Consider the following 13,150-nt stretch of genomic DNA (forward strand, 5'->3'; position numbering starts at 1 on the left):
TGTCGAGCTTGTTAGATGGGGGCTGACCTGCATAGATCAGCCAAAGTATCTCGAGGTCAGCTTGAGGGGGCCTAAAAGTTGAAAGCGGTTTAGCTTCCTCTTTTTATTTTTTCTAGCTGAGGTGCTTATAGCATAGATCAACTTTATCTTGGTTGCCAAAGCGGGTGGTTGAGGTTTGTGTTTTACATAGGTCGAGGTTGCACTTGAGCGTTAGACATGGTATCTTCGCAGATTGTCAATGTTCCATGCATGGGGTACCTACCTCCCCTCTAAGGTTTCGAGCTCCTATGTGCCTTTTCCAAATTGACATCTCATAACTTGGGCATTATAGTACTAAGCTATCAACTACTAGTACGCCGCGGTTCAGATGTAGGCCAAGTCGTGAACTTCCTCCACTAGGTCGAGGTTAGGCCGCAGTTCGTTCTTATTGGCCTCTTTGTCGTACGTCTCAACCCATAAGGTCAGCACTTCGATCTCGGTCGGGATAACAGCCTCCGTCCCATACATCAAGTTGAAGGGAGTCTTACTAGTTGTTGTCTTGATTGTAGTTCAGTAGGCTCACAGAACACTAGGTAGCTTGTCCACCCATAGACCCTTAGCTTGAGAGCGTCGAGTTTTGAGGCCTCGCAAGATGGCTCTATTGGGCACTTCGGCCTGCTATTAAGGTGAGCTACCAAAGTTAAATTTTGCTTAATCACCATCTCGGTGTACCAATTTTGGAACTTGATGTCTTCAAACTACTTTTCGTTGTGTGCATGTGACAATCTGAAGTGGCAAACAATGTTTCTCCATAAGAAGTTTTGCACATTTTGAGCTATGATCGAAACTAGTGGTTCGGCCTCTACTCACTTGGTGAAGTAGTTTACCGCAACAACTAAGAACCTTATCTGCCCGGTTGCTAGTGGAAAGGGACCAAGTATGTCAATCCCCCACTCTGAAAACGACCATGCAACAACCAAGAACCTTCTCGGCAATGGGTTGTTGGGCATGTTGGCGTGCCACAGACACTTATCACATTTCTACATGAGATGGGTGGCATCTACCTTCTGCCTCGGGTGTCCTCCATAGAGACCTTTGTGGATATTGCATAGCACTTGGCTCACTTCAGTTGGGTGCAAGCAACATAGGTAGGGGAGTGTGGACGACCTGCGAAACAGTTTCTCACTTATGATTACATAGCGATTAGCGAGTTGACTGTCACTCTACCCTCTGAGCTGCATTATGATCTTCCTAGAGGGTTCCGTGGTGTAGATAGTCAAAGAACGTATCTTTCCAACTCAGCTTTGCAGCCATGACGAGAGTGACCTCTTTTGTCACTCTTTAGATGCTTGGCTATGGTAGGTCTTCGATGTAGACAGTTCTCTTTGTGATGTTTGTTGCACCAGCCAACTTTGAGAGTGTATCGTCATCGGTGTTCTTGGACCTCAAGATCTGGTAGATGTACCAAGAGTGGTAGTTGGGTAAGATCTCTCTAACCTTGGCTAGGTAAGCCAACATGGCGGGTTCTCGGGCCTCGTACTACTCATTCACTTGGTTGACAAACAGATGCGAGTCACTGCAAATGACGAGGTGTTTTGCGCCGACCTCCTTTGCTAGGGACAACCCGACTATAAGCACCTCGTACTCAGCTTCATTGTTCGAGGCTCGAAACGCAAAATGGAGAGCGTGCTCCAGTTTTACTTCACCAGGTCCGTAGAGGATCAATCCAGCTCCGCTTCTGCACTAGTTAGACAAGTTGTGCCAAGCCGGGTCAGGTACCGCACTGGTTGATGCCTTTGTGATAGCCACGGGCTTGACAACTTCAAGGGGCCGATGTGCTGGACGTGCATTTAGTTATGAAGTTAGCCAGGACCTGTGCCTTGATTGTTAGGCACGGTTCAAACCGGATGTCGTACTCACTGATCTCAATTGCCCATTTCATCAGCTTTCCTGAGACCTCGTGCTTCTGAATAACTTGCCTCAAAGGTCGATCTTTTCTATGTTGGGATATCTAGTCTCGACAGCGTGTAGGACTTTATGTTGGGATATCTAGTCTCGACATTATGGGCTTGAAAGTAAGGGTGTAGCTTCTAGGCTGCCAATACTAAGGCGAAGGCCATCTTTTCTATGTTGGGATATCTAGTCTCGACAGCGTGTAGGACTTTAGTTACATAGTAGATAGGTCACTACACTCTGTCCACCTTGCAAATTAGGATTGAGCTGACTACCTCATCACTTACAAAGAGGTAGAGTTTTAGCTCGTCTTAAGGTTCTGGCCTGGTTAGCAAGAGTGGCAAACTTAGGTACCTTTTCATCTTGTCAAATGCAAGGTGATAATCTTCGGTCCATTTAAACTCTTGATTCTTCTTAATGGCTTTAAAGAATGGAAGGCACCGCCCAACCGACATAGACATAAACTAGTTCAGGGCTGCTATCCGACCTGCTAGCCTTTGTACTTCTTTTATTGTTCTAGGAGGTCGCATATCTAGGATGGTCTGAATTTTGTCTGGATTGGTCTCAATACCTCGTCGGTTTACTATGTACCATAAGGAACTTTCCTCAACGTAGTATAAAAGCCGCACTTATTCGGATTGAGCTTTAGATTAAATTTTCTAAGTACGTTCAGGACATCAGTCAGGAACGTTCAGGACATTAGTCAAGTTGGGTTTGGGCCTAGTTTTTAAGTAGCTTAAACCTGGTCCAATTATATATATTTATACATATATATGTATATATATAAATGTTGCATACATATATATATATATATACATATATATATATATATATATATATATATATATATATATATATATACATACATAAATATATGTATGTTTGCATAAATACATGTATATGTGTATAATTTTAGAGTGGATTTATTGATCAATTTGAGCCTGACCCGGGTGTATCAAATTACAGTTTGGGTTGAGCTCGGGTTAGGAAAATCGGGATTGACCTCGGGTTAGATTTGGGCTCAGGCCTTAAGCCCAAGTTTTAGGGTCAGGCCTAGGTTGATCATAAACCTGACCCAACCCACCCGACTTGCACCCCTAATAGTCGGTTGGACATTGCCTGATCCGACCGACTATACAGATAAGGATATATAAAATACTATTTTCTAGTATTAAAATTTTATAGAATTAAGTGAATTTGAGATTTGACTTGAAACCCTACCTTAAACTTTAGGGATTGTCTCAAGTCAATCTTGGAACTTTAAAATATGCCTTTACAATATTCGAACTTTCAAATGTATTTAATAGGTCCATGCCATTAAAGATCCGTCAATTATCTGTATCACATGATGACATGTGACATTTAAAATTTTTCATAATAACAAAATTACCCTTTCTAAAGAAGATATTATTCGTTATCTTAAGGCGGTGGCGACGCGAGAGGCAAATCATCAATTGGTAAATACCAAACCAAATCCCTAATAACAAATAACAAACACATTCAGAGATCGAGGTTCCGGAAAGTTGGCGGTAAGAAGGAAGAATCATCAGAACCCGTATTTCTCTTGTAATCCGAAGTCATCCATAATAGAACAAATTTTATACTTAGTCCACAACCCAAACTCTAAATATCCACAGCCGATGAACCAATGCTCAGAGCAAACAAATTTTGGTGATTTCGAGACAATGTGCATATAAGTCGGAACAAATTAATGAAACACTTAAAAATTCGATTTCTTTGCATATCCAGAAATCGTACCTTGCAATCTACATCGATGATGAAGGGGAGGCAACGACGGAGAAGAAAAGGATGCTTCTCTAATGGGTTCCCTTCTAAAATCCGTAGAACCAGAGAAGCAAGTGGAAGAAATGTGAGGATTCGAGCTGACACCACAAAAGCAAAGAGCAACTGTAGAGTGAAGAGCCATAGGTGTTATTGATATGTAATTTCTCACAGACAGAAGGAAGAAAACCGTTGAAAGTCGAATATCGGAAATGAGCGATGGAATGTAGTCACTAGTTAGTAGTTACGACTTATAAGAGAGAGAGAGATCAGAGATGTGGAAACTCGAATCTATGTGGGAGCATTTCAACGTATTGAGATAGGAATTGGGAAATGCACTCGATTTCAGAATTGGGGAATGCACTCGATTTCAGCAAGACCCCTAGTATTGTGTTGTTTGTACAGTGATACCATTAGGCCTCTTGAGTGAATTTTGTAAGCTTCTGTATTCTGTCCCCTGTATCACTGAGCTTCTAGCAGTTGCAGCAGCCATTAACGAGATAAAAACAATCAATAACATTTTCGTCTTCAGTCTCAAGGTAGAAGACCATGAACAGTATCTTCAGTTTTAATCTTTCCCAAGAATCAGAAAAATCAAATTAAACTAAGATCATGCATGACACAATCTACATTAAACGGCCTGTCAAATGGAACATTCTTAATAAGTTAGTCCACATCCTGATTTGCTTCACGATGCATATGTCTGAAACTGATGCTTGAGTTGAACTGCGGCACAATACTGAGAGACACTCATTGATGATTCTTTCTAATCTTTACAGGGCTGCACTTTCCTACTAAGACAAGACAGTTGACAACAAGCTTAGATTGCCCTCATTATCTAAGTCTTATTCCAATCCCAATCATATTCTTCTATGGCAAATGTTAGTACTGGATTGTTCTTCATTATGTTTCATATGATGAAAAGTGAAGTTGTGGCCACACAACTCTCCCTTGTATTGGGATGTGTCACTTTATGAATTCGCTGCATTTTCCCTTGTATTTATGTTAATTTTACACGAATTTTATGGTATTTTAATGGAATCAGATGCCTGAATATCTTAAGTAACAAGAGTTGAGTCTATTTTACATATTCGTTAGATATGGATGGAATTCAGATCTCTTAGATTCTTGTTAGATCAAAATCAGATGTTTGATTTGATGCTGTGGGCATCGTTCATTAAATTCTTACTCATTCTAGGCAATAATGAATTAATTACATTATAAAATTTTTGCCATGGGTCTCGTTCATTATTTTTATCGACGGATGATTGACGGTTAATTGTCCATCGGTCAATGTTGTCATGAAAATACCAATAGACATTGACCACCAACCACGTGCTTGTAAACATTCACGCCAACGATTTATAATTGTTGTCATAGAACTTCTTTGAAAATAATGAAAATGAGTAATATGAGACACAATTATATGTTGTTTTACTATATCCTATGACTTTCTTAATACATTATCTTTATTGAATATACCATCATCAATTTTATGAATTTGTTAAACATTTATACTTCTTCATGTTAGTAATTTTATTTTTAATTTTACAATTTTTAAATTTCATTTCTATTTGAAAGTTTCTAACTTTTTTTCTTCATTTGCACATCTGCTTATTCAATTCAGCAAATTAATTTCCTTTTAATTGGTTTTAAATAAGTGTTAATTGCTTTTTTTTTTAATTTTTTTTTATATTTTCTTTATGCAATTAAATGCAAAATCTTTTCTAATTTCTTGTCTTTTTCTTTTTTTCTTTTTCATATTTTTGTGTTATTGGTGTGGGCACGCATGATTGATTAATTCGTATTTTGTTGATGTGGGTTTTGCATGTTTTCACCATATACATGCCAATGAATATTATTATTTTGATTGATGAGAAAAGCGAATAAAAAATATACTTGAAATCAAATGCGTTCAAAATTTATTCTCCTTCTTGTTTGAAAAAAAAAGTATTTAATCTATAACAATATTTTCTCGTTCTACCCATTTTTGTCCATTCTAAAATTTTATTATTGAAAACCGAAAAAAATAAGAATGAGAGTTGAACCAAACACGGTCATTCAAATTTTGATCTTACCTATTTGCAGCCCTACCATTTATAATACGATACTAATGTAATAAGTAATAATGCAACCATAGAAAAAAATCATGGATGCAACAGGGTATAAAACACTGACGCATTCAGTTGTGATTGGTTACATGCTTGTAATACACAATGGTGCGGGCAGATCCACGAATTGCTTGTAATACACAATGGTGCGGGCAGATCCACGATCTTTTTTTTTTTTTTTTTTTTCTTTTGACATATAAATGTGCATCTATGTGAGTTCACTTTCAAAATACTCCTTTTCATGGTACATGTTGAAACCAAATAACCAATTCTATGGTAATAGAAAATCTATGGTACCGGAAAGACATGGTACTGAAAGAGTTTTGACCAATCAGTTTAAAACACCTCTTTGAATTTTAATGAATACCACATTTTTAAATGTTACTAGCCTCAAATGGGAAGAGAACCATTTTGGTGACCTAAAAATCTATTTTTGTTGTTGCTTCCCATGGTTTAACCAATCTAGTTAGGCCTATCAATGATATCCAAAAATCTATGGCCCGACTAGACATAAGATTTATGTAATCAGATTGAATCTGGGTTTTGCAATCAATATCCAATTAATAATCGGATCGGATTCGGATTTAGTTTCATCCAATCTGATTAAAATCCAGATTCAATTATATTATAATATTTATTAATTTATAATATATATATATATATTGTATAATTATATTTAAAATTATAAAAGTTAATATATTAATTTATATATAATAAATTCTTTATGTTAAATTTACATTAATTTATTATATATAGAAGTTGAGAAGTACTTAAGTTTTTTTTTTATATTTAAAAAATTATTAAAACAGAATCGAATTAAGTTTGAATCTGATCTGAATCCCAATTAAAATCCGAAGTATTTAAATCTAATCAGATTTTGTATAGGATTCAAATGCAAATTTTCACATATTCGGATTTTGTTGAATCCAATCCCTAGGGGTGTTTAAATTTGGTTCTTAAACCGAAAACCAAACCGAATAAATCAATTTGGTTTGGTTATTTTGGTTTTTAGTTTGGTTCGGTTTGAGAAAAAAAATTCAACCAAACCAAATTAACCAAAACAAATAAATATGTATATTTATATTTAAATTATAATATTCATATTAACATTAACATTATTATTTATATTAAAAATGATATATAATATATATTTTAATTATAAATATTGATATATTTTAATAATAATTATTAATATAAATATAAAATATAATTATATTTTAGTTAATCAAATTAACCAAATTAAAGTCAAACCAAACCGATTTAAATTCTATTTAGTTCAATTCGATTCATGAAATGACTTAACCAAAATGTTGATTAGGTCTTATTTCCGAACCAAACCAAACTAAACCGAACCGACAGAATAAACACCCCTAATCACATCCCTAAATCCAGTCCCGTTCACATCCGACGACATTGGTTGGAACCATCCATTAAATTATGTCATATTTGAATCTTTTTGAGGTGCACAGTCAATCCCCGCCAAGAAACTTAAGAAGAAATAACCGACCAATGTGCTGTTATTGTCTATCAAGTAATTGTATTTACAAGGACGGTCTCTATAATTCGTCTCTATCTTATCTATCCCATCTGATTGCTGTACACAACTACAATTGTGGAAAGTATCATGACCAAAAAAGACAACAAGATCTCCTGATCCGACGATCAATATTTTTTTGTGAGGAGCATTTTTTTTTTTTTTTTGTTTCAATCAGAGCCTTCTTGCACCTACTTAGACAATGAAACCAAGTCATCATTGATGACCCAGCAATTGAGATAATCAATCAACATCACTTCTACAGCAAGGATGTGAGATCTAGCTCACGTAACCATTATTTATGTTTTGGTGAAAAAGGTGTTTTTTACTAAAACACTTAAAATTTTACGGATTTATTAAAATCCACACTGTAGTTTGTGTTTTATTAAAATACTTTGTATAGTTTTAGAATCAATTTATTTAATCTATCTTCTATTAAGAACTATTTGTATTGGTGTCTTTTATAGTGGTTTCTTTCGAAAGTATTCCCAGCAATTCTTCGAATGAAAACAAAATTTAACCAATAGAGTAGTTTTCCACATTTTATCAGGGCAAAATGATATTTTCACTTTTTATTTTTGTTTTATTAAATTTATTCAAACAGATGTTATGGTCAAAACCATCATTTTCTAGGTTCATATGCCAAAGGTTGGCTAAATAATTAATTACAAACTATAAAGAGTGTTTTAATAAAATATGGGCTATGCTTTAATAAATTTATGGAACTATAGAGAATGTTTTAGTAAATGAGTTAAAAAAGAATACAAATATAAATATACTCGGTGCAAAGCTTTGGTATTTTTAAACCTGTATTTGCACTATATATATTTGTATTTGTACTCTTTCCAAAATGAGTCACTCACAGAAAAGAAAAGCAAATACAAATATGTATTTAAATGCCTGATAGGAAATAAACTTACACATTTTGTGTATAATGTATACATATGTATACATGTTATTTTACATTATTTTATATATTTTATATATAAATATTATAACATGATATATATGATAGTATTTTATATTATATAATATATAAAATAAAAGTTTATATGCATATTATGTCTTTTAACATAAAATATTATAAATATGTAATGTTTTATATATAAAAGACATTGGCCTAGAATCAGGCCAATCCTAGTTCAGACTTGTATAGACCTAGGCTAGAGCTTATATTACAGGCCCAAAACCTCAGACCGGACCGGGCCCGGGCCTAAGTTATAGCCCTTATCATAAGTGCAAAGCCCGGCCTAGCCCATGACCATGACCACCCCTAGGGGACAAGCCTGATCCACGCCTTCAATCTGAGATAGGATCAGTACCAACAAAATGCTCCCAATTTGTCCTGATGTAACTTTAACCCAATGTGATCGTTAGTGAAGATTTACCACTTAACATCCCTAGCTGTATTAGTGGATCGTTGTATACATATAAACATATAAAGTATACATCTTAATTTGTAGAGTTCATTTTTTTGAAGGATAATTTGCAGAATTCTTACCAGGTAAGAAAAAGCCCTCCAAATGAAGTCTTTTTAACTAATACATTATATTAAACTAAGAAACAGGCCAAAAAAAATTGTCCAGATGCCAAAAAAAAAATGAGAGAGAGAGAGGGGAGGAGCAGTAATCCACCTTATTGAGTTTCCTACTTAATTAACAAAAAGGAAACAAGGTCTAAGCCTTTACAAATAGATAAAATATTATTCACAAGATATAAACAAAACCATTGAGAAGAAGAAGAGAAATCCATTCAAGGTCGAGATCGCTAGGAGGGAATCTGCAAGCACTATCAGAGAACGGCAACCTCTAGTCCGAGCAATTTCAATAGCATAGCTTTGTTAATGGCGGTGATCTCAGCCTTCACAGCTCTATCTCTGATTATACAAGGCCCAACTACAACAAAGGAAATTTTCTGAGTTAATGAAGAGAAAGCAATTATCCTATAAGAACCCTTGGATCGGGAGAGAGTTTCCCTGTAACATCAACAAATCACCTCCCCATCAAATCGATTTGGAAACTTAGGCCTTAATTTGAAGGGCGGAAGTGATGCATTTATTTGATTTGATTTTCTTTTTCCTTGTTTTCCATGACCTTACCTAACACAATCGTAGAAATTAGGAAGGCATCGGAGGCGGATGGTGGTTTCATGTTTGAAATTGGACTATGTAAATGTATTGTCTCACATTATATAATTAATGCTGCCTAAGATGTGTGGAGTGGGGAGGGGAGAGAAATGAAGGCAAATTACCTTTTTTTTATTGTTTTGATGAAAATGCCTCTTTGCACTGGAATACAAAATAAATCAAAAATGTCATAAATGTTTAATAATAATATATAATTGCCTTTAAAAGGTAGGGGTACAAGTTTCCTTTCCTTTTTCATAGTACTTTTATTAATGAGGTTAGTATTTGCTAATAGTAATAACACAACAATTGTAATACTTTACAATGGTAATAGCACTAGTAGCAAATACTAATCACAACAATAGTTTTCTTGTGGGTTCTATGTTACTCATCATTCTTGTTCACAGACAAGTTTTACTTAGAAGCCCCTTTTCATGTACCTGGACTCGAAATGAAGCATTTCTTTAGTTATTGGAGATCAAATCAGCTCCCCACAAGATTGTCCCCATCAATGTTCCATAGCACATCTTCACCGTGTATTGAAAATATTTCCCGATGATAATCGCAGAAATGATGATATCATTATTGGGAGATGTTTCCAATACACGGTGGAGATGTACTGTGGGACATTGTGAGGGGCTGATTTGAACTCTAGTTATTGAACATTGAGTATGAAAAGTAATGATCATGGGGAGTGTTCATGAGTAATTCATCAAAATATGTGTGTTAGTTTATTACCATCACTTAGGCTGCATTTGATATTCCTTATTTTATGGATTTATCTTATTTTTTTACAGTTAAAACCTTAATGCTTATAGGAGCATTTTAATCTCAAAATTGAGACAAGTCCTTAAAATAAGGAATGTCAATTGTAGCCTTAGTCTCAATTACAACAAGCAAGAGACCTTGGCAACTGAGCTAACAGCTCTTTCTTGAATCTTCTAAGGCTGCATTTGGCATTCCTTATTTTAAGGATCCTTAGTGTCTATTACAATGAGCAAGAGACCTTGGCACTAAATTAGCAGCTCTTTCTTGAATCTCAAGTTGTTCCAGCAAAAGTCCTTTTTATGAAATAAAAGGTTAAGGTATTTCTATTCTCATTGCATCAAATTTTTAATAATCAATGAAAAGTAAAATATATCTTTAAATACCACGCCAACATTGCATGTGTTTGTTCCGTTGGAGTTTATTGGGGGGGGGGGGTTGTTTGGCGTTTAAACATTTTTTATCTTTGTTGTTTGGTTGGGATTAAAGTGGGTGTTTCAAGAAACAACGTTTAAAGGTAATTGCCAACTCAGCAAAGATAAACGTTTCCTCAACTTTTCCTATTTGAAAGGGCATTTCAAGAAATGGGCATCTAGTTGATTCGGTGTGGATCCAACGATTGATTTTGGATGAAAATCACATCCAACGGTCCAAACACTGAGGTTCATCGACAGCGGGAAGAAAAGCCCAGAAGGTTCATTCACAGGGGAGACTTGTGTAAAGGTAATAGATATGCAAAAACAATAAGAAAATGTGAATACCGGTGACAACAAATATAGTACAAGGTTTCAGGTTGACAGTAGTCTTACCAGCGACAAAACAATGGCGGTAGGTCTCTCCAAATGTCGTGAACAACAGCGACAGTTCTGTATAGACGAAAGAACAATGGCGGTAGGTCTCAGAGTTCTCCTTGCATTAAGGTGAAAAGGGTTATCTTCTTTATGGGTCGTGATGCATGGGGATCAAGTTACTAGAACCACCACGTCAGCATCCATGTCGACGCCACATCAGCAAAAGGTTTTGGGAAACGCCATGCCATTGGGGGAAGCAAGCGAGAATTTGTCCCTACTTCCAAAGGCTCCGGAGACACAAATCTATGCATTTCAGTTTCTTACTGTTTTTTCAATAAACAGGTGAATCAAACAGTAATCCGACCTCAATAAACGCTCATGCCTAATTGTCGCAAATGTGATAACGTTTTTTTTAATAAACCCGCAAGGAACCAAACACACGCATTATCTTCACCAAACACATTTGTTAATTAAGCGATTAATGGGCATTAATTGGTTTGCAATAAGGAAGGAACGAAAGAAAAGCATAAAAGGAAGGCACGGTTCATACCATGGTAGGATGTTACTCGAAAAGAGAAAAAGGGTGTGTGTGTGTGTGAAGAAAGTCCAAATGCATGGAGAGATCGATATACGTGGATTTTAGGGATCAACACATGGATAGTCCAACCCCGTCTCTCATGAAACGTGAGCAGAGTGTATTCTTTTGTTTTTACGCAGAGGAATCAATAATCAATTCATCTCTGCACACTCTTCACTGGTCATCACTGGTCACTGTTCAGTGTTCAGTTCAGTGGTGGAGACTGGAGAGGAACCCGAATGTCTAGCACTACAACGCGGCAAATCGGAGAAGCAGGCCGTGACCGTGACCGTGGTATATAATGCCATTGCCATCCTCCTTCCACCTTGTCACTTGCAACACAACAGACCAACACCCTTTCGAGTTTCGATATACATTCAAGATTATCGAAACCCACAAAATACGATGGCAGCGTATGGATGGTAATTAAATTTCCTTTTTCAACCCATAACTGCCTTTTCAGCTTCTCTTTCTGTTAAACCAGACCAACCCATTTCCTATCAATTGGCCGCGTAAAACCGTCGCCTTTTATAGTCCCAATACATACATTTTAAATTATGATCTCATTTTCGTCAATCGTCATTTTACGTGGTCAACTTGCCACCCTTACCTTATCAGTTAGTTTCCATTTCCGTAGGGAGGGAAATAAAGAGAGATGCATGAATATATCCCTCACAGTAAGTCATTTATATTTAGAAACAAAATAAATATGTTCGTTATGTATAAATTTATATTTACAAACAAAATAAATGTTTGGTATAATCCCTTTTAATATCTATACACTATATATAAAAGAATACATTCTATCATATATATATATATATATATATATATATATATATATATTTTTTTTTTTTCCATTTTAGGATAAATTACAAAGGACCCTGTGCTATGGAGTCATTGATAATTATCCTTTGAATTTTCATTTTCAACAAAAACCCCTCTCTAAACTTTCACTTTGTGGTATATACCCCTGACCGTTAAATTAGATGACGTAATGCTTTAAATTAATTATAAAAATACTTGTATAAACTTTCCCTATTCCTAATTGACTGAAAAAACTTCTATTTGCTCCAAACAAAACCAGCTAAAAAATAACAAGAATTATTTTATTGACATAGAAAAACAAGTTTTTTTCCCTAAAATTCTTGTTTCATTTAGCTTACACGAATGTCTCTCTTCATCTTAAAATATAAAAATTATCATATTTTCTGTAATAAATTAAGAAAAACCAAATGAAATCATAAATTTATATATATCAAAAAGAAACCTCTATCATTTTTGTTCGAATATTGAATCTAGCTAGAAATTTACAAAAATCTATTGGAGGAAAAAAATAATAAAATCATACATGTTCAAATAAATATGAAAAGGGTAGTTTGGATATTTAAAAATTTTAAACAACCGAATAGGATTTTTTTCAAAGTCAACTATTGAAACTTTTATGAAGGGGGGTATTTGTTGCAAAGTAAAAGTTCAAGATATCTTATTACAAGTGAAAATTCGAGGTGTAATTTGTCATTAATCCCATAG

The sequence above is a fragment of the Nelumbo lutea genome, chromosome 3 (assembly GCF_056320005.1).
Source record: "Nelumbo lutea isolate HS-2025 chromosome 3, American lotus-T2T, whole genome shotgun sequence".
NCBI lineage: Eukaryota > Viridiplantae > Streptophyta > Magnoliopsida > Proteales > Nelumbonaceae > Nelumbo > Nelumbo lutea.